Source organism: Monomorium pharaonis, chromosome 3, assembly GCF_013373865.1.
Source record: "Monomorium pharaonis isolate MP-MQ-018 chromosome 3, ASM1337386v2, whole genome shotgun sequence".
NCBI lineage: Eukaryota > Metazoa > Arthropoda > Insecta > Hymenoptera > Formicidae > Monomorium > Monomorium pharaonis.
In genome coordinates this window covers 10,414,567-10,435,160 of record NC_050469.1, presented here as the reverse complement: position 1 = coordinate 10,435,160, position 20,594 = coordinate 10,414,567, and the positions used below count along the sequence as shown (strand labels likewise).

Sequence of the window (20,594 nt, the reverse complement as noted above, 5' to 3'; positions counted from 1 at the left end):
AATGTTTATATTTGTAAATAAAAGTAACCATTAAAAATAGAAGTCTAACATCTGTTTGTAGATAATAAAACTTTCTCAATTTTTTGGATCTATATTCACATGTTATGTATATTTTTTTTTATTGATTTTATATTTTTTGTTAGCAAATGAGTTTTGTCAAAGTAGATAAACCCAACAAAAAGAGATAATAATAATGATAAAAGTTAAAGTTAATACTTGAATTATAATTTAACATATAATTTAAGTAAATTTTAATTCTTTAAAACGTTGTGTATCTAATAAACGGATTTGCCAGGCAGTCGAGTTGACAAATTTTATTAACAAAATTATTGTTTTTTTTATAAATAGCGAATGAGATTGTGCACGTGTGGATTTTAAAATACATCACAGATGGAAGCTACAAAAGCATAGATGTAAACTAGTAGAAATTTTCATCTCAGCCAATTCTTACTTTGAACATGAAAATTATCTTTGTAATTACTATAGATAATATATCAAGTAAAAATTCTCGCTTACGTTAGTAGCAGTTGCGTCTTTGGATCGATTACATCACCGACGAGAGTGACGGATTATACTCCGTGTTCGGACAAGCGCGAGGAGCATGCTGACGATGTGCTCTTAAAAATAGACGAAAGGAAGTGTCTCGCCTCTCGAGGATGACGGTGAATTCGCTCTCTCAGGGTCGCACATTGCCACCGTACGATTATATGAGTATTTCTCCCGTCTTTCCCTTCTCTTCCCTTTTTCACGCGTTCTCAAGTTCAGCTCTTTCGACCGCCGAGAGCGGTCTTTCCCTCCTCCCCCCCCCCTTGCTCCCTCAAAGGGGGCCCCCGAATATTTATGTCACGGCGAAGTCGACTTGGGCCTTGGTTGAACGCCGCGGGCATTCGCTTTTGTGTTCTTTTCGATTTGGATCTTAGAGAAATCTTCGTTCCTCTAGTCACCGCGCGAAGGTCGATCAGAGGGACTTCCTAAACCGAATGGATGTAATGCCCCTCGTGTGTCCTCCGAATGCGTAAGGATCTCGAGAAGAGGTTTGACTCTTTTTGCCAGAGCATGTAACTCTTAAGCTATTTTTTTTTATCCTTTGCACTTTGTAATTTCTTCGCAAAATTCTAAGACGTTAGAATTCCCGGTAATTAAAAAACGTAAAGCTTTTAGTGAATCAAGATTCAGAAAATAGATAATGAAAACTTTATTTACTTTAAAATGGATTTTATTTTAGAGAATTTTAGCATTTAAAGAATTGCAAATTTCTAAAGATTATTTTCTTTATTAAAACAAATTGTAAATTTCTCGTTAAGCTTTTTCTATCCTACAATAGATCTTTACAATAGAATTTTTGAGAGCCGTGAGATTGAATTATCGACACGTAAAAACGTGCAGCGTGATCGCGAAAATAGAAGCGCGGCCGAGAAACAAGCCGGAAGCGTTCGACGACCTCGGCGGGAAACCGCGGAAAACGCGCGAAAGTCGCGAGACGAGGACGGTTACGCAGCAATCGCGGCAGCCGGTTGAGAAAGAAAGAAAACACTTGCACTTTCGTTAGAAAGTCTCGCGAATCCGCTCCGCCATCCGTGGCAATCACGTCGGCCACCTGTGCAGCGAGCATTGCATTAATAGCGCCGAGACGGTCTGTCCGGCCAAACATTGAGTGCCACCACTTATTTTACCCTTAGCCCTAAGTTCTACGTCGCGTAGGTACGCTCGTGCTTGCGCGCGAAATCGCATATGCGATAAATTTATGTAGGCAATAAATTATAATTTGAAAGGTTATGATACACGAATAAGTTAAATATTAATTTTGTAATAAAATATTGATTGATGGGTGGTTGTGAAGAATGATTTTGCTGAGATATTCACCAGTGACAGAATTATTGGGAATAAACATCATTCAGCAGATTGGTATTGGTTTACTTGACTCCTTGTAACAAAGATATTCCGCCTTGGTGATGATGTGGCAATATACAGATAAGAATTCAGTCTGCGGCGGATCAAGCATTAGACGGCGATGAGTGACAACTATTATAACTAATATAGGACGGAGCGGAAATAATTTTCTAAATTACATCTGAGTGGTTTTTACGTAAAAACTATGAAGTGAGTCCATGTGATGATTTACACTCTTAAAGTATATACATTTTTTTTATGTAGTATTGACATGTGTGTAGTTGCAACCTACGTTACGAAAATAATTTACGTAATAATATAAACATTAATTAGACAAAGAGCAGTTATTTTCAAGTTTCATTATTAACAGATTAATCATTAAAATCTTGAATTTTAAAATATTTACACGCATAGAGACAAGTGAATAGAACGTAGCTACTTTGTTTTTAATTTTCTACATTACTCTAAAAGATAAATGTTTTTTTAATATAAGCATCATGTTATTTTTTCATCTGGAAATAGTTTAAACTGACACTTTTTTATTTTAAACGTCCCTTTTAGACAAAAGCCGTTCTTCGAACGGCAATGCGCATTAGACATCAAGTCTGGTAAAAAGCAGCGAATCGCGTCATACGTCATGCCCGTCGGCGTGACTACAAACGATCATTAATTACCCTTTAATCTAACGTTCACAGACGCATCGTATTATTAGCGATATGTGATAACGAGTTGATAGCGTCGCGCTGCGTAACCATGAGAATTTCCTAATTCCGAGACGGTCTTTGAGTTTCTTGCTAATGCGTTTTTCATTTAAAAAAAAAAAAAAAAAGGAAACGTACAACTTGGAAACGACATATAAGAAATTAAAGATTTCGACGTGAATCTACAAAGTAACAAAACTCGAACACTACGTACATGTATAATAAATCTCTCTTTCTGTCTTTTTTTTCATAGCTATCTATTATTATTAAACTCGCCGCAAAGAAGCGTAAGTGTAAAGTGCAGTTGAGACTTTTGAATGTATTTCAAATCATTATATAAATATTTCCACCACGATGGTGGAAACAGAATAATCTACTTTGTATTTGCCATTTCGAGGTAGTTCTCGATCTGGATCTGTATAACAGGTCAAATCTGATTTATGATATATTCGAAGTCAACAGCTCGAACGTACGTGAATCGTGACCGAATCGAAAGTTGTCGTAAAAAAAAAAGACGATGATTTAGATGGCGAAAACGCATGTCGGGCACGTCCTCTCGCGTTACGCTTAGCCGCCGGGTGCATTCTCGTTGTGTGTATGTGGTCGGTCGGTGCGCCGTGGATCGTGCGTGTGTATTACTTTATACGTGCGTGCGTTATCTCTTCCCGTCGCCGCCGGAATATAGAACGTTATTTTACATATGCGGAACACCCTTTGCGCGCGCGGGGAAAACGCGACACACGTGCTTCTCGCGTGTTTCTAGCATGCTTTTGGGATCGGAACGCGTCATCGAGAGCCGCGCCTGCCTGCCTGCCAGACTCTCGCGCGACGAAAATAAAAATACCGGTGTCACGTAAAAATGCAACCAATTACAAGATTATTACGACTTAATTACGAAACTATCGCGATAACGCTGAACGATTATACCCAAGTATCCCGGAACTTCCGCGTGCGCCGTCGTAATCGTAAAATTCCTCAGCCAATTCGACTTTCGGGGACGATTTTCTTTTCTTTAGAGAATACGTGGCGTTGTTTCTCACATTTGTCCGATTATCAGCGTCGGAATGTGCGTGACGAACGTGTCGATACGAGCAACACATTGAGGATTCGGTCGTAGCCTTGACGGCGAGGCAACCGTGAGTAAGCGTTTCGTTGGAATAACGAAGGCATTAAGTAATTAGACGCGGTAAGGATTGATATATATGTGATTTTCGATGCGCGGAATCGAACGGTCGCCACTCGCTTATGCCCGCGTCGCGCACCTACGCGCTTAAGCGCGCGCGCGGGCAGCGCGTATGCAGCAACGTGTGTGCGACTCGATGGCCGTGGCTATGGCCTTACGATTCTCTCCTTCCTCCTCCTTCTCCTCCTCCTCCTCCTCCTCCTCTCGTCTCACCGCTTGCTCCCTCCCTCCCTCCCTCCCTCCCCCCCCCTTCCTCTCTCTCTCGCCCCTCTCGCATATCGGAATCGCGCGCGCGGCGCAGCGTATTCTTCGCGCGCGCGAGAAGCGCGTTGCGTGGTGGGAGCGAGAGAACTCGAGCGGTTCGCGACGGAGACGCGTGAGGATCTCTCTCTCTCTCTCTCTCTCTCTCTCTCTGTCTGGGGCGAGCGAGGAGGGAACGGGTGGACGAGGGCGAAAGACAGAGAGAGAGGGAGAGTGTGTCGCGAGCGTGTCTAACCCTAGGATAGCGGCGTTTAGTGGCGGCTTTGGCTAGGCCAGGCTAGGCTAGGCGCAGATCGAGACTCGCCGTTCGCGCGTCGCGTTCAGTGTTCCGCGCGCGCGCGCTCCTCGACGACCGAGGCTCTTGTCCTGTCTGCTGTCTGTCTATCTGGTGTGCGTTCTGCTACGTGGTGCTCTTCTCGAATCGTGTTCCTCGTCTCAGCGTCGAAAAAAAGAGAAATAAAAAAAAAGTGAAGATAAGGAAGTGAGGGCGGTCTCGCGCCTGTTTACGCGCTCCACGAGAGCGGCGTGAGGAGGACGAGGAAGAACGAGGGATTGTCGGTGAATGTGTTGTCTCGAAAGTTTGACACCGGGGACACGTGTAGGATCAAACTGCATTTGCCGGATCGGTGGGCTACGGGATTGAAATAGCGTTAGCAACGAAATTCGGGGATACGTGGTCGTCGCGTAAATTCGTTTATAGGATCATACACACCGAGACGAAGAAAGTTCCGACGGCGGAAAGTGAAAAGCTTCCTTGGACTATCGTATCGTGGAAGTGACAGTGTTCAACTCGGACCAGATCGAACGGTGCTCGAAGTGAATTTTACCATTTCGTCGGTGATCTTAAGATCTGTCGATCTTTGCATCGGACTTTTCGTGCTCCGTGTCATTTTCGTAAGCACGTGATACCGCTAGTCGGAGTGATTTAAAAGACAAACATCGGGATTTCTCCGATTCGCGTGATCTTTACGAGAATAGAGATTCGCAAACGCGATAGTCGGTGTCGTTGCTCCTTTTTTTTGTGTGAGGAGAGAGAGCTGGAAAGGGAGACGGAACGTGCGTGCGTGCGTGCGTACGTGCGTGTGGGTGGACGCGTGGCCGCGTGCGTGATGCAAGTCGCATGGACTGTCGCAACTCGTGCCGGATAAACAATCGCGGCGGATCGGTGTCCGTGCTCGCGCGTCGAAAGAAAAATCGTCGCGAGGGTGGGAAGAAGTCGCGGAGCGAGAAAGGGAACGTTGCCTCGGTGGATACAGTGAGTGCGGAAGGAATCAGGTGTCGGGAAACAGGCCCCGGAGACGTTAGTGCTTCACTTCCTTCTTCCTGAGTTCCGCGCGTAGCAGGACGGAACGACAGGTAAGGGGCATCCTTTCTTTAATGCGAATTCTAACATAAATGCGTATACATTTATTTCTAAAATTGTATAGTACGTATAATGTAAACGGTTAAAGGTATATTTATCGATAAAAATGGGAATATGGGCCAATGTTGTAGTCGTAATTTTGCTGATATATTTGTCGAGGAAAAATGACCAGGCACCAATAATTTCCGAGTTCCGTGCGATTAAAAAGTTTTCTTTCGCGAACTAGGCTTTGTTGAAGGTAAATTGAATTCACGCTAATTTTAAGTGAACTTTGATAACATTTTAATTTAAAGCCGAATTATAATGTCATATGTAAAAGGCGGAAAATAGAGAACTAGGTGAGTGACATTTTGTAAAGATTTTGCGTTAACTGTGTCGATAATTATAGCTAGAAGTAAACTTTGAATTTTAGCTTTTACTTTCAACAAATGTGATGTTTATCTTTTATTCATACATAACGCATGTTGTATATTATTATACTTTAGAAAGTTGATATTTTGGAACTTAGTATTTTTTAATAACCTTTTGAAGAAAAAAAATTGACTTTAATTAGGAAACTTATCACTAAAATTAATGATCGGGTAATTATTAACAATATCGGTTATTCAGTGTCCGACAAAGCCAAATTTATGCGAGGTTAGTCATTTTTTCTGTTTTCACAAAAAATATGGACAAAATACACTTCTTGGATCAAAATATACTTTTTGGTTGCGATCCAATGTGAATATAAAAAAAAACGTGAATGCTTATATTTTGCTTATCATATATTAACATAAAATGTAAGGACTTTATTAACATAAAATATAATATATAGCCTATCGTATCGTAATGACTCTATCCAAATTACGAAGTGCACACTAAGAGAAAAAAAATTGCAATTACCATATATAATTAAACTATAATTTATAGCCATTTTTGATGTTGACTATATATTTAGAGTTGTTTTAATCATGCAAATTATAACTATTATTAATTATTATTACTATGTAAACAGGAAGCAAATGTTGAAAAATAGTTATATTTATTACAAGTGTGATTGTATTATATAAAAATATTTTACTTTTACTATCCATATCTTGATATTTTTTCTACTACATTAATATTTAAAATTATCATGCTTTATAATAAAAATGTTTTAATAGTTGCGAAACTGTAAATACGTAAGATTGTTATTAACATTAGCAACAATAACTATAAAAGTGAAGCTTCTAATCATAATAATTTTACTGCATATGCAATTACAGTCACAAATGTTAAACATTTTTCTCTCAATGAAGTGCCAGAGCGTTAAAAAAAATTAATACTTCTCGAATGCTCCGTATGCGAGTTATAACTGCCGGCCAACAGCCTCCAGGATTCGTATCCTCGGGCAAAAGTTTAAGCAGCGAGCGGCCGTGACAGTTGCCTCGCCCACGTGAGACGCGCTGCTCGCGTGCGTGGGACACGCGCGCGTTGTGCTTGTATGTAGCAGACACGCCACAGAATAGCAAAAGAAGGCTGGCCGCGGCGATTTAGAAACGGAGCAATCGAACCATGCGTTACTTAATGGGCTTTTACTAAGGCCAAGCGAAAAGCAAACGGCCGGGTTCATTTGCGAAAATGAACGACTCTCGTGCACGGTAATCGCATACGATTGAGGAAGTGAGCGATACTTATCGGCATGCTACAAAGTTGTTTATTTTACGTTAGGAATCGCCGAAATCACTCGATGGTACATTCACTTTATCGCATTGATTTTTCGCCCCGAGAGATGTAAACTAAACTTTATCGGATATATTATGATACACAATTAATAAGTAAATAATGACTGATAAATATATGCGAATTAAGCGCGAAGAAATATGACGTATGAATCCCTGCAGTTTCGTACAAACGATAGGAACGAACTCACGTGTCCGCTCGCGCGGTTTTCGTGCTCACACGCAAGACGCGAACTATATTTTATACAGGTATTTTCAGCCTAGGATAATTTTCGGCCCTCGAGCGATCCCACTTCTCGGTTCACTTGCGCCGCTTGCGGTTGGCTCCAACGCAGATGACTCGTACATTTTCTACTATATATAGTTAAGAGGTTCGTAATAAATTAGTGTACACTCATCTGTTTTTGTCTCAACGGTAATTCAGGAAATTTAATTTGGAAATTTATGGGATTTTTAATTTTAAATGAAATTTGTTGACAAGTATGGTTAGGTATATTGAATAAATTTTTTTTGCCGAATCGGGGCTTTAAGTTTTCATGAATCGGTTTCAGTTTGGAGAGAAATTATAAGACCATTTTGATCATTATTTCGTGAAGAACCGCCTCTTATTCATGTTGCAATAATGGTGTAACGTTACAATTTGGAGCCACGATTAACTTTACCTTTTTTTTGGAAAAGATCATTTTAACGGAATTTTAATCAGTTACATAAATTGTTGTGTTAGTTGCGATAGCACACGGCGATGTAAAAATTCTTTACTTTACTCTCCCAGTCCTCTCTCGTTCCTCATCGGGCGATTACGTGGCGACCTTCGTGGCGCCCAGGGCCGAGGGCCAAAACTGACGTTCGATAAATATTACGACGGTGCGTACCATAAGGGCCCCGTATACATGCTGCAGGAGGCCTTGAGGCCACATGAACGTGCCGTCACGGTCGATTCCGGAAGATTAAATATCGGCTCTGTGTAAAATCATTTCCGAAATGTTCTGAATATTGGAGAGAAAATCTTAGAGCGGCAGAATTTACGTTTGAAGGGAATAAAATAATTGAAAGCTTGAAAATAAAAGATTTGGAGAAGATTTAACAATTAAAGAAAAACTTGTCTTTCTGTTTCTCGTTTTCTTTTTCAAATTAAGAATTCGGATTTTGAAAAGTCTACTAAAGTTGACCTAAGAAAACTTTTCATCAGTTTTTTTTAAATATATAGAAGATTATTTCTTTACGAAATAAAAGCTTGTTCACCCATCTGAATGAAATTTCAGTTGAATTGCATAAAAATCGTTTCTAATCTATTGTTGTTTCCGCAAAAAATTGTTTTCTCTTCCGGAAGAGCAGCGATTGAAACGGACTCATTGCTTCGCCGCCGCGTATTTTCGTCTTTATATATCTTGGCAGCAAGGTGCACGCATCGCGTACGCACGAACGACCCTGAAAGACCCGACGCCGCGTGAATGTTTAATCATCGTCGAGTCCGATCGCTCACAAATTCTATTCCGCGTTCGCGCGCCTGCTCGGGCGCGGGTAGCGCGCATTGATAGCTAATGACAGCGCTCGTCGATCGCGCAAGGTGTATTTCCTCGTACACGTTAGAAGTCACATCGTCACGCCACGTCCCTGAACGAAACGCCACCACGTGTATCGTTGTGTGTTTACCTTCGCGCAGTCAAATTGGAACTACGCGCCGTATCTCTGTGTTTGTTATATATTCTGTTGCATGGGAAAGAGAGAAGAGTTTATCTCGTCCACCTTGCGTTCGCAATGATAAATTGGTGGAAAGATGTGTGTGTGGTGTGTGACACGCATGCTAAAACAATTCTATTTGTATACGTTATTTTTGAAACTTGAATTGCAATATATAATGCATGAAATATGCAATATATAATACATGAAATAAGTATTATTTCATAAGAGTAAACTTTTAATATTATAAAATAATAAAGTGGAAAATGGGATAATTCCTGCTAAAGAAAAATTATACATAAAATCACAATTCTCTTGAATCGCAATTTTTATATTATTATTTTTCTGATAAGCTGATATTGTAATGTTGCTAACGGACGGTTAGAAAGTTGCCTTTCTCTTTCGTTTTGTTATATAATGATAATAAGCTAAATCCTCGTCAATTTCCATATCATTCCTATCGATAAATCTAATTGATCGCGCATCTGGCTACGTTTATGTTTACGTTCGGCGCGATCGTAATAGTACACGTGACGCGGACTTAAAATTATTTTCGCTTTTGTCATCAATCGTGCAACGATTATTTTTCGACCGTGAGCCGTGATTTTCGTCGACAGCACGCTTGCTTAACCTTGGAGCGTTGCGCACGGTTGACAATACGTCACAGTCAGTATTTTTATTTAACATCTTGCTTTATCGATGAGATACGTAATGCGTAATAGGGGATCAAGTCGTTACATTTGCGAGGAACGAGCACAAAAATAAGCATATATGAGATCTTAAATATTTTGAAAATTTTCATGAGCACAATACCTCGATAAAATTATGTTTTTAAGGTGATGTTGAGAGTCAAAGTTTACCCGACGCGATTGTGAGTTTTGAAAAAAAAACAAAAAAAAAAAAACGCGGAATATGGGCCATCGGTACAACGCACCTGCTCGCTCCCCGAAGACGTAAGGACGCGTGGTCGAAGAGGCGCGAACGAACCTTGAGGAAGGCTGTTGGTAAAAGTAAATGACCTTACGAAGGCGAAGTGCGAAAGGAGGCAGGGCACGAGCGCGATGTGGTGCTCACATACGTGCACGGTTGTCACGTGCGTGTACGTGCGTACGTGTGATCTATCCTCCACGGGTCTACGAACCCGAATTGGGCCGGGGCCTTGACTCCTGGCGGGTTCGGAGTCCCTCCTCTCCCTCCCTCTCTCCTTCCACCGTTCTCCATCTTCGGTGAATATCCGCTGCCTTGCCCGACCGCGTGAACCCATCTTCCTCGCGCTGAGGGGGCCGGTCGGCTAGACGTAATCGCACGCGCGCGTGCACAGGGCGCCGCGTGCCCTGCGCGCGCGTGATGCAACCGTCGGTGTGGCGCGGCGCGGAGCGGCCGCCCTGCGCGGGCCGCCCCGGGGACCATGGGAAACGCGGTCATGGTCAAGGACCGGTGCACGGACCGACCGGAGAAAGTTTTTGCATCGGCCTGATCTCATTTCGGCGATCTTGTATAACTCTAGAAGGGGGAGGGGGGATTTAACTTTTGCGATTAACGTTGCTCGTGCTAACGCAGCGTTGTTAACGCGAGGGCGAGTTGTGGTCGGGAAGCTGGCAGGGCGAACTTGCGAACGATTTTCGTTCGATACATTTCGTTCGTCTAAAAAGATGTTTGACCTTAACGAAGATAGAATAGAATGGCACTGATCGTATTCTAAAATAATTGTACACGATCAGAATATTCTACACAAATATATTGTACACAAAAAAATTGTGCGTGGAAAAACTGTGCACAAGAATTATTCTTGAATAAAAATTGCACACGGATATATTGTGCGTAGAAAAACTGTGTACAGTTTTTCTATACAATATCCGTATGCAATTTTTAATTCAAGGTTTTTCCATGTACAATATGTTTGTGTAGAATATTCTGATCGTGTACAATTATTTTGTGTAGAATATGATCAGTGCCAATAGAACTCTCACATTTGTCACATGCAATAGAATAATTTATGGCAGCCTAGGTAGACCTCGAAAAGGTCTTCTTTGTTTGTTGACAAAACTTTATGTAACATCTAAATGTAAAATATATGTAAATATATGTACATATATAGATAGTGAATTGGTAAAAATTGTGTAAACAGTTTTTTTCCTCTACTTCTTATCGCTACAATTTTCACAATAACGCGGTAAATCGATTTAAAGATACGCGCAAGTTTCCTATTACATTAAGTGCGTAAAACACATTTCGGTTATCAAATAAATGTAAATTGTAAACATTTTTTTGTATTCATCGGGTTAAAAAAAAATGAGACAGTTTCAAGAACGAGACTTTTCCCATGCAAGGATGTATGACTATCGCTCGGTCGTGCAAGTGATGATTTATATTTTCGCTATGTATATTCTCGCATGTATACATTTTCAGATAAGTAGCTCAATTATATAGTAAACATTTTTAACATTCAGCATTTTTATCAGCGAACATTGCACGATTACGTTTTGTTCGCGGGTTGAGATTATGGGGACACGTTCCTCGTGACGACTCGTGTTTGCGCGTTTGTTGAATATCACACGATACGTAAGACGCGTAAAATTATGCTGAATCGAGTGTTATTGTTGCAACCGATTAAACAATTGCAGCCACGGTTGACTTTAGTTTACCTTGGAGCGGTTTACCTTCGGAGCGGCGCAACGTGCGCGATCGTGCAAGTTTCGCTTTAAGGATGCCGGTGGATTTTGAAATACTTGGAGTAAACACTGTCCGTTATCGTCACACTGAAAATATTTGCGGAGGCAAGTTCGAGGCTAATGAATGAGACGCATCACGCGCGTTTGGATGATAAATGTGATCGTTCATTTTTCGAACGAGCCTGTCATTTTCCGCGCCGCGTTAATGTCGCATTCAGAGCTGCATGTGTCTCATTCTGGAAGTGTCTTTATTTAAAAGATTTAAAAATTAGGAAAACAAAACGTCGAGAGAACTCGATGTCCGTTTTCAATAATATTTACGTGATTTTACAGAGTAATTAATGAACGTATTTGCGGTCCAGAGAGTAAGACATAAGTGGAGATTATAGTTGACTCATTTTCATTTGCGCGGTATATAAAACGGCCTTATTTATAATAATCAATCATCATTCAAATTGGCGTTTCCATGGACGTGAAGTAAGATATAGGCGGGATCGATACGTAGTAGAGTCACCAAGAGAAACGAAGGTAACGGCAGATCGTTAGTGCGCGAATAACATTGACATGAATTTAATGGCAGTCGAGCTTAGCTTTCGGCTTGACTGTAAAAAAAAATGTGATACCACGTGAAAATTCTACGCAGGCGAATTTCAACCGCGAGCTGTGATGTCAGATAGCGATATACCGTGTGTACGGTGTACGGAGTGAATATGTAATGTCACTGTCAGTGCGAGAAGTTGCGGTGCAATGAAGGCAAAAGGCTGCGTACTCAGAAGGACGCTGCACCAATGTTAGCTATGCCATCTTCGGCTTAACTCTCCTCGTTCGCGAGAAAAGCGCTTGCTCATGTTAGAAAAAATGTCGAACGTCAAAAAGACTTAATACACTCAATTATAAAGACAACTAATCATTAAAACACTTTACAATAATAATTTTGATAATGGGTCTTTGAACTTTTCAAAATTTAACAAAAAGTAGATTATTGAAAGCTGATTCAACTGCATATGTTTATTGAAACAATTAATTGATAATTACACTACGTTTTGGCACTGGCTTTGGGCCTTTTTCAAGTAGTATAAAAACATAAATGTATAAGTCAGCAACGCATGATTAACACTAAAATAGAAGTAAAAAGTCGTGAATGAATAAAAAACGATACGACGTAATTATTGTGACAACTTACACGTTTAAACTTAATTCAGTTGATTTAGTTTGATCTATTTTTTGTTAATTATTCCTGACGACAATTAAAATTATTTCGGCTACATTTAAAAAATTTAATTTACAAAGAAATCATCGGACTCTGCTGCAGAGAAAATCTATGTATTATTTAATGTCTTTCAGATGACAAAGATAATTGTGTGTAATTAAAATTCTATATGTTATAATTATGGTTTTTTAATGAATTAATTAATCGCAAAGAGGAAATGCTATAAGTGGGTTATCCTCCGTACCAGTCTTTACTGGTCGCGAGAGATAAACGAAAATAAATACTCCCAAGTGACTTTCGAGAGGTTCTTAATTAGACCTTAATTTCGCTATAAATAAGACACCGATTAAGATGTATTTAATTTTAATTATGTTAAAGTATACACACTTTGAATTCTTAATTAGAACTTCAAGTTTCAATCAAATGAGTTTTTGTTTGCATTTCTTCTTATGAACCCTAAGGAAAGAAATTAGCCCTGCGAGAAGAAATGTGATTATTCTACGATTATTCCGCTTGATTATTTCATAAATGATTATTTGGCAAATATCGAAGCGAAGCAACATTATTTTTGTAGTGATTTATTATTTGAGTCATATTTAACTATTGAACGAATGATAATATATTTGTGATTCGCGTTTATTTATTTGTAAATAGAATGTTTGTGAAATCTTCATAATTATTGGCGTCTCTTATTTCAAACTGCCTCGGAAGGAAGGAAAATTGCGAGTATTTTAATTCAACCGACTCGTGCGTGCACGAGTACATTCATCCTTTTATTTCTCTCTTCCTCGTTCTTTTCTCTCACCGCTGTCGACTAATTAGGTTAGGGTCGTTAATCGGTCTTGCGCTTGCCTCGAAAACACCAACGCTCGCGAGAGAATCGCGAGGACCATTGATCCTTGATCCAAAACCGGTTGCACAACGTCACCGTATTAGGGATATGCAAAAGAGACGCGGAAAAAAAGATGTTCGACATTCGCGTTTATTCCTCGGAATAGTTTCGTCATAAATCAAAACCGTGAAAACATGTATATCCCTACATCTTGACTATTTTAATTTAAAGGCGTTTTATGTAATAAAACTTGAGATATAATTTTTAACTTTGTTTGAAGTTATTCAATTAGTCACATGTCAATTTGCTTTGAGCGAAATGTCGATTTGTATCTGGATAAATTTGACATATTTTATCAGTAAGTAAAACTCTATTGGACTTTATCTTCAGATAAAACGTATATTTACGCAAGGAGAGGGAAGTGTCTGATGTGTTTAGGCTATTAATGTTTTTTTTTGCACTACCGATATTCTCACGAGACAAATGCTGCGCATGATAAACAATCAATCAATTCGATAGCCGCAAGACTGTTATTGATTAGCTCTCACGGATCTGAATCGTCTCATCTAATCGCTACAGTTTCGCGTTGCGGACGGCGCTTGGGCAAGATCTTAGGATCTTGATCAATCACGGGATTTCGGAGCCGGTGATGTGCACCGCGATATTAATCGATGCTCCCGCTTATGGACCCCCTGTAGTTGGCGATAATTAAATCTACCGGCATCCGTTCTCTTTCTCGTCTCGCATTCCTAGACAGCAGTCGGAGCGTGTTTTTAAAGATGGGTGATTACAAAGGAAAAAAGTTGGGCAATTATGATTATAATTTCGCATATCGAAGTTCATTGACTGCATCGAAGAATTAACTGCATCTAATAGCATTCCTGAATGATTGCGAGCGCGTACTTGATTGCGTCATAGACTGAAAACCATTACATTCTCGTTCACCTTCGTTAGAATTTCTCGTGCAGTATCAATATGTAAATATACCTTTGTCGTGACTATTAATTTAGGCTGTCAATCGCGTGCGGTGTAATAATAGCAAGAATTTTTCTTAACAAATTTTTATTCAAATTTGTCGTAGAATATACTATAAATTTTTACCTGATTTTTTTTTAAACTTTGTCTTGATTATAATTCTGAATCATGGATAATATTGACCAAGAATAAACTAAAGTTAGGTGGTTTAAATTGTATTGATTGCAAATTATTCTCTCCGTTTATGAATTTAGCACAGTGTACGAGCACAGTGTAGTATTATTACCTTCTAATTATAGTAACATTATTTTTCATAATTTTATTACCGAACATTTATAAAAGTTTATTTTTATTTTTGATACTAGAAATGTAGAATTTTTTTAAAAAATATTTATCAATCTCTAGAACTATGAAAATAATACTGGAATTATATATGAGAATTTTTTAAAATTCATAAATTATTTTCCCAATTTCAAGAATACAATTTGGTCAACGTAATTTAAAAAGAAACATTAAAGCACAATAGATCCCAATATTTCTCTCCACTTTGTTACCGACTAATAGTTTTATTCTATTTTAAAATATATAAATTATTTTTGATTTTTAAATCTGTTTTTCTTCAAAAAGATTTCCAAAAATAATCGCAGAAAGTAATTGGATTCAGCTGGATCCCATTGTATTTTTAATTGTCAGGAAGTGCATATCTTTTCAAAACTCTATAGAAGCTATACAAAGATATTCCCACATGCTTGTCACGTGCTTGTCGAGCAGGAATTTTCCAAGGCGCATTGCTTCGCCTAATTTCTCGCGCTGCGCGTTTTCATTATTGCATTACTCAGTGCGCAATGGCTGACGTTAACGACCTTCGATGATTCCATCTCCCCTCGAGCGATACTGAAATCTCTTACGATCTTCTTACGAAAAATAAAGATAACACCTCGTTGACTTTAGAGCACTGTGTTACACCGAGCAGAACAAACCGTCGCATTGTTCAAATTCGCATTTCTCGATGATAAAGCATAATTAAATTTAGAATGCCATTATATCGATTATCATATCCTCGAAATTTCAAATTGCGTACTCGGGTAATGCACCTCCAAGTTTAGCCTCAAGTGATGTGGGGATACAATGCGGCGAGTCGATCTGCCCGTACGTATACAACGTTCTAGTCGACGTTAGTCTCGTCCATTCCAGACTGTTGACCAGTCGGGAACATGACTGGCGGCGGATTTCAACGCGCGACGTTGTCAGCCTCCGTCGAGGAGAGACGCGGATTGTAAAACGCGTCCTTACGGCATCGCCGTTATTGAAGCCCCTCCATCGAACGCATTGAAAAGCGACCGTCGCCTTCAAGGAAGTCGCTTGCTTTGTCATAGTGATTAAGCGTACGAACCGATTGTGCGCATAGGCATTCAAAATAATATAACGATGAGGAGAAATTCCTCTCGTGCGATCGTTAAATCCGCGGGTTACTAGCCGCGCAACGTTTTCCGACACGATCGAAATAAACTGAGCGCAACGAGGATATTAATATTTAATAATTGGGGCAATCTATCATTACTGCTTGATACGTTTATCTTGCTTACGATGCATACAGGACTATCTGTGCTTAAAAAGAATCGTGTATTTATTCTTTCGAGTAGAGGTTCTTCATAAATGTTCTGAGTTTTTTTTTTTTTTTTATATTTCACGGTTTTCGATGCATTCGTGTTTTGTATGCGAACCGCCAACAGAACGAATGCGTACTCGCCAAAGCATTTGTCACAAATTATTTACAAGGGCAAGGCGACGAAAGCCACTCGCTCTGAGTAATGTCGCGCGAGAGACAAAAACCAGGCGAATTCCAGGCCACGGATTTTAACAGATGGCGACCCTTGGCTTCCAGCCGGGCGTGATTGCTGATTTCTTTACGTGAGTTTCCTACGCGTTCCTTTTTTCATCGCAAGATTTTCTTTGAGTAAAATTCACTTTAGTAAATTTAATATAAAGTGAAGTCAGCACCTCGTGGAAAAATCATAATTAAAATATATATGTGGAAAATGTACCGAATAATCGTTGCTAAACCTTTGACTTTTAATTTGTAACGTTTAATTATTTTTTAATTTAAAATATTCTATAATCCATCATTTCTTTAAATTTATTTGATAATTTTAACGTTCCAATATAATTTTATTACCATCTACATATAATTCTTAATTTCTTAATAATTTTTGTAAAGCTAGTTTTTGTGTCTTTCTTTCGCTCTGGAAGACGGAAGGGATCGATGGTGGTGGTCCACAAATTTTCGGAGGCCTTCTTACAGTTCCGAAAAAGGACATTGATTTTGCGAGGAGGCCGCACACGTTCGAGCAATCACGACGGAGATCCTCGCCTTGCCCGGGGCACGGACCAAGGCCCTTCTTCTGTTTGCGAAGGTCTCTGACGCGCATGACTCAACCTTATTATTGTTGTTGGTTTCGCACACACGTGTACGGAGTAGACGCACACGTGCGCGGACGCGTAGTGAAATACGTATGCCCGCGCGAGAGTGCGTACGAGTCTTCGAGTAGGAAGTCGTGCAACAGCTAACGCACTATTCGCGGTGAACTCAACATTCCCATCTCGTCAGGGACACTGGAGTGGTTATTTTCAACACTTCGCGCGGTGTTAGGTTCGTGTCGGAGACTTGATGCGTCGGGGAGATTGAGATTGCACGGCGATTGCACGTTGGAAATTGAGGCTGACGGGGAACGGGTTCCGTTAGTCGGTTCTTAATTCGTAATCGTAATGTATTATAATTGCGATCTCCCGTGCCGCGATACGTACTTTGGATGGATGAAACGAGAAAAGCCGTCAAGGCCGTAACCGACAATTCGCATCATAAATCTTTCAAATCGATAAATAAAAAATCATCGTAATCTATGCATGAAAGTGTGACGCGATATAAAATCTCTTTTAAGCGAATCGTATTTGCACACTTGCCAATTGTTATGATTAATTACATCAACAATGGAAGATTTTGAACTGTGCCATATATATTTGCACGTTCTGCTTGTCCGTTATGGCATAGATCGTTGGTTAATTTCTGCATTACAGAAATATTTTATTCTTACGAAAGACACGTGTATGCCGTTCCGTTTTTCATCGGTAAAACGAAAATACTCGGTGGGCTATAATTGCCGTCGTTAAAACGCGTGCGTCGCGCACGCGACGTACTCGTTATCGCGAATATACGTTGTAATTCGCGATTTTATCTCGCGTAACGTCGTTACGTACATTGCGCGACGGCGGCGTATCACTCGCGGGGGAAAAGGAGGGGGGGGGAGGAGGGTTTCTTCGATGTAAGAGATGTCGAAGGATGCAGTCCGCGACGTCGCTCCCGAGCGATGCATTCCGCTGGTCCACGGCAAACGCGATAATGCCCATTATCGCGCGAATTCCGAGGACAACGTGATTTAAAATTTTCCGCGCCGCTGCCTATCGGTCCGATTAATCTCGCCGTGGTGACCTCCCCATAGTTACATCGCGACACGCTTATCCACAGTCGCGAAAACGACGTGTCACGATTCGATGCTACTCGAAGTCAATAGTTTCTTTGACTTAACGATTCTCATTTAAAATTATCGCTTACGATTACAAAAAAAACAAGATTACTGAACTTAGATGAAGCATCCTTCGACAGAATTAGACATCCAAAAAGATTTTTGCTAATTTCTTAATAACTCGACTTAATCTGAAGATTTTTTTATCACTCATTTTGCTGAGATAAATTTGTTTATTTCTGCACCATAACTTAATTTTTTGACATATTGTTATGATATACAAGTTTTTATATTATTTATATTGATAGTATTAATAATATTATGCGGATGAGTTAATGCCAGGAATAACCTACAACATGAATAAAGAAGAGATTTATTTTTATAAACATACGCACATATCATGAATAGCAAATTATCTCGATACATCTGCGACATACGTAATTTAAAATCGATCTTATCTTGGCAAAAGCTTTCTCTCGTTTGTCGCAGAGTTAGCAGTGCTCGTCATTAAACATTTCGAGTCTTGGACGTTTAACAAGGTTTTCAGTCATCACTGAGAGATTTGCTTTAGTTATTCGGCGCGATTCCCACCTCAACAAAGTGTTTGCCAAAGTGTTTTCATTCGCAAGAACGAATATATTTCTCTATCGTAATCAGCATATATCTTTTTTAAACTCGTCCAGTAGATGTCTGATGTGATTATGAAACATCTCATATATATCTGCCCCTCCGCAAATCTATCTTGCTTTCGCGAAACTCTGGGTCTCGGTGAGTCGGCCTCGAGAGCTTCTATGATCGTCATTACGCCTTCAAGGCGTTCGCTCGTCGGCCCTGGACCGACGTTCTACCGCTATAAAGTCTATCACTTCTGGTGCGAAAGAGGTATGTGTGTGTGTGTGTGTGTGTATGTGGGTAGTCGTGGTGGTGGCGGGGGGGGGGGGAGTCAGTTCGATAGAGAAAGAGACGTACGAGAGATAAACTATTCCGTCTGTCGAGGGAGCACGCATACAAAACCGTGGCCAATTATCGCGCACGAACAATGCGCGCCAAGGTCCCCCCGTCCACGAATCTTAATACACACTCGTATCTCACTCGCATCTCTCTACACGACGCCGTTTTATATAAAAGCGTCTCTCTGCGCGCGTGTACCTCACCGCCGAAAGGCCCCATTTGGTGTCCGATCGCGGTATCGTATGATAATTGTACGTGTTTCTGAGATACTTTCCCTTGATACGCGCGGTCGTTCTCGCGTTGCAACCCGGCTGTTTACTTTCCGCCATGGGAAATCTGCCGCACGTACCATATATCCTCAAAACCTGAGATTCTAATTGTCAGATCGGTCGAATAATAAAATTCGGACACTTGGGAGCGTGCAGATTTTTTTCATCAAATGGTTGCAAAATAGAACCGCGCAAAGATCGCAATTCGAAGTCCAAAGGCGAACTGTCAAAGACTTTATCATTTGAGAGTCAAGGAATGATAAATTAATATCTTAGAAGGCAACCTTTGTTGAGATCAAGACAGCCACATTTCATTCGGTGTTCGTATCAAATGTTGGATCGCGTCTGATTTTTTGCTAAATGGAAAAGATAAAAGACTCCGCCGCGACATAGTAAGTTTCTTTCGAGAAATCGTCGTTATGCCATTAGAAGGCTAATTAAATCAAACGCGGCCTAACGGCCATTCCTAAAAAGAAGCACTAATTCGGTTATAAATGCACGTCGGTCCCGAGAATACGCCGCTGGGCCCGTCCGTCTGTCGTCGGTAGCGAGATTCCCGCGCCTCTCCGAGGGCTTCGGCTAAGGTTATGGTTTGCTCTAGGAGTGCATTAACCCCACGTCGGATCGCGAGAGCACACCGCAGAAGAAGTGCACAACCGTCGCGAGCGCGGATGCGGGACGGGTGGCGGGAGGGGTGACGGGAGATTGGGAGGAGCGGGCGAGGGGTGGGAGGGGGGAGCTCGCAACACAGTGTATACCGTAGTTCTGGTCGTCAAGGCGAGTGCAATGGCAAGCGGAGTTCCTACAAAGCTCTTACTAGGGAGGATAAAAGGGGGGAGGGAGGAAGAACAGAGAACCACGACGACGACGACGACGACGACGACGATGGGGCGGCCGGACTTTCTCCGGAGAGCGAAAGTGAGAGGGCCCCCCGGGAGTGCACGTTCGTTCCCCTGGTAGCTCGTGATCTAGGGGGCAAGGGAGGGATGGGAGGGGAGGAGGTTCGTGCTTTCACCGTGCCCCGACGAGATGCACTTTTTCGCGGCGCAGAAGCGAAGGCGCGCGATTTCGCGAGCGAAAAAATATGATTTTAGAGCGATTAGCTGGAACAACGGCCGCGAGCAACGAGGAAACACGCGGCTTCGTGATACCGCCGAGATACTCCCATGTTGTGGGTCTGGAGAGTACGCTCGACTATGCTCTCTTTCACGAAGGTGAGGAGAAAGGGGGGAGGAGGGACGATATGAAAATTAATGGTGCTGCGAGCTGTAATTACGGAAGAGTAGCGGTGTAACGTGGCGCACCATGGTCGACATGTCATTTCGACGCGACTCCCGGCGATAATACGTAATGCTCGTGGGTAAATGCGCATAAGTGGATGAACCT

The 20,594-nt window shown here is 41.0% G+C and overlaps 1 protein-coding gene across 3 annotated transcripts in view; it reads left to right on the top strand.

Moving 5' to 3' along the window:
- Positions 1–20,594, top strand: part of LOC105837767 (ecdysone-induced protein 74EF) — a 183,147-nt gene that overhangs the window by 12,291 nt on the left and 150,262 nt on the right. Inside the window, exon 1 of one of the 3 annotated variants that reach the window (XM_036284004.1) lies at positions 4,055–5,391. The exons of 1 other annotated variant lie outside the window; for it this stretch is intronic. The gene's annotated coding sequence lies outside the window, so the exon portion shown is untranslated. Of the gene's footprint in view, positions 1–4,054; positions 5,392–20,594 lie in introns of those variants that run through there. One more of the 3 variants, XM_036284007.1, reaches the window with a different exon arrangement.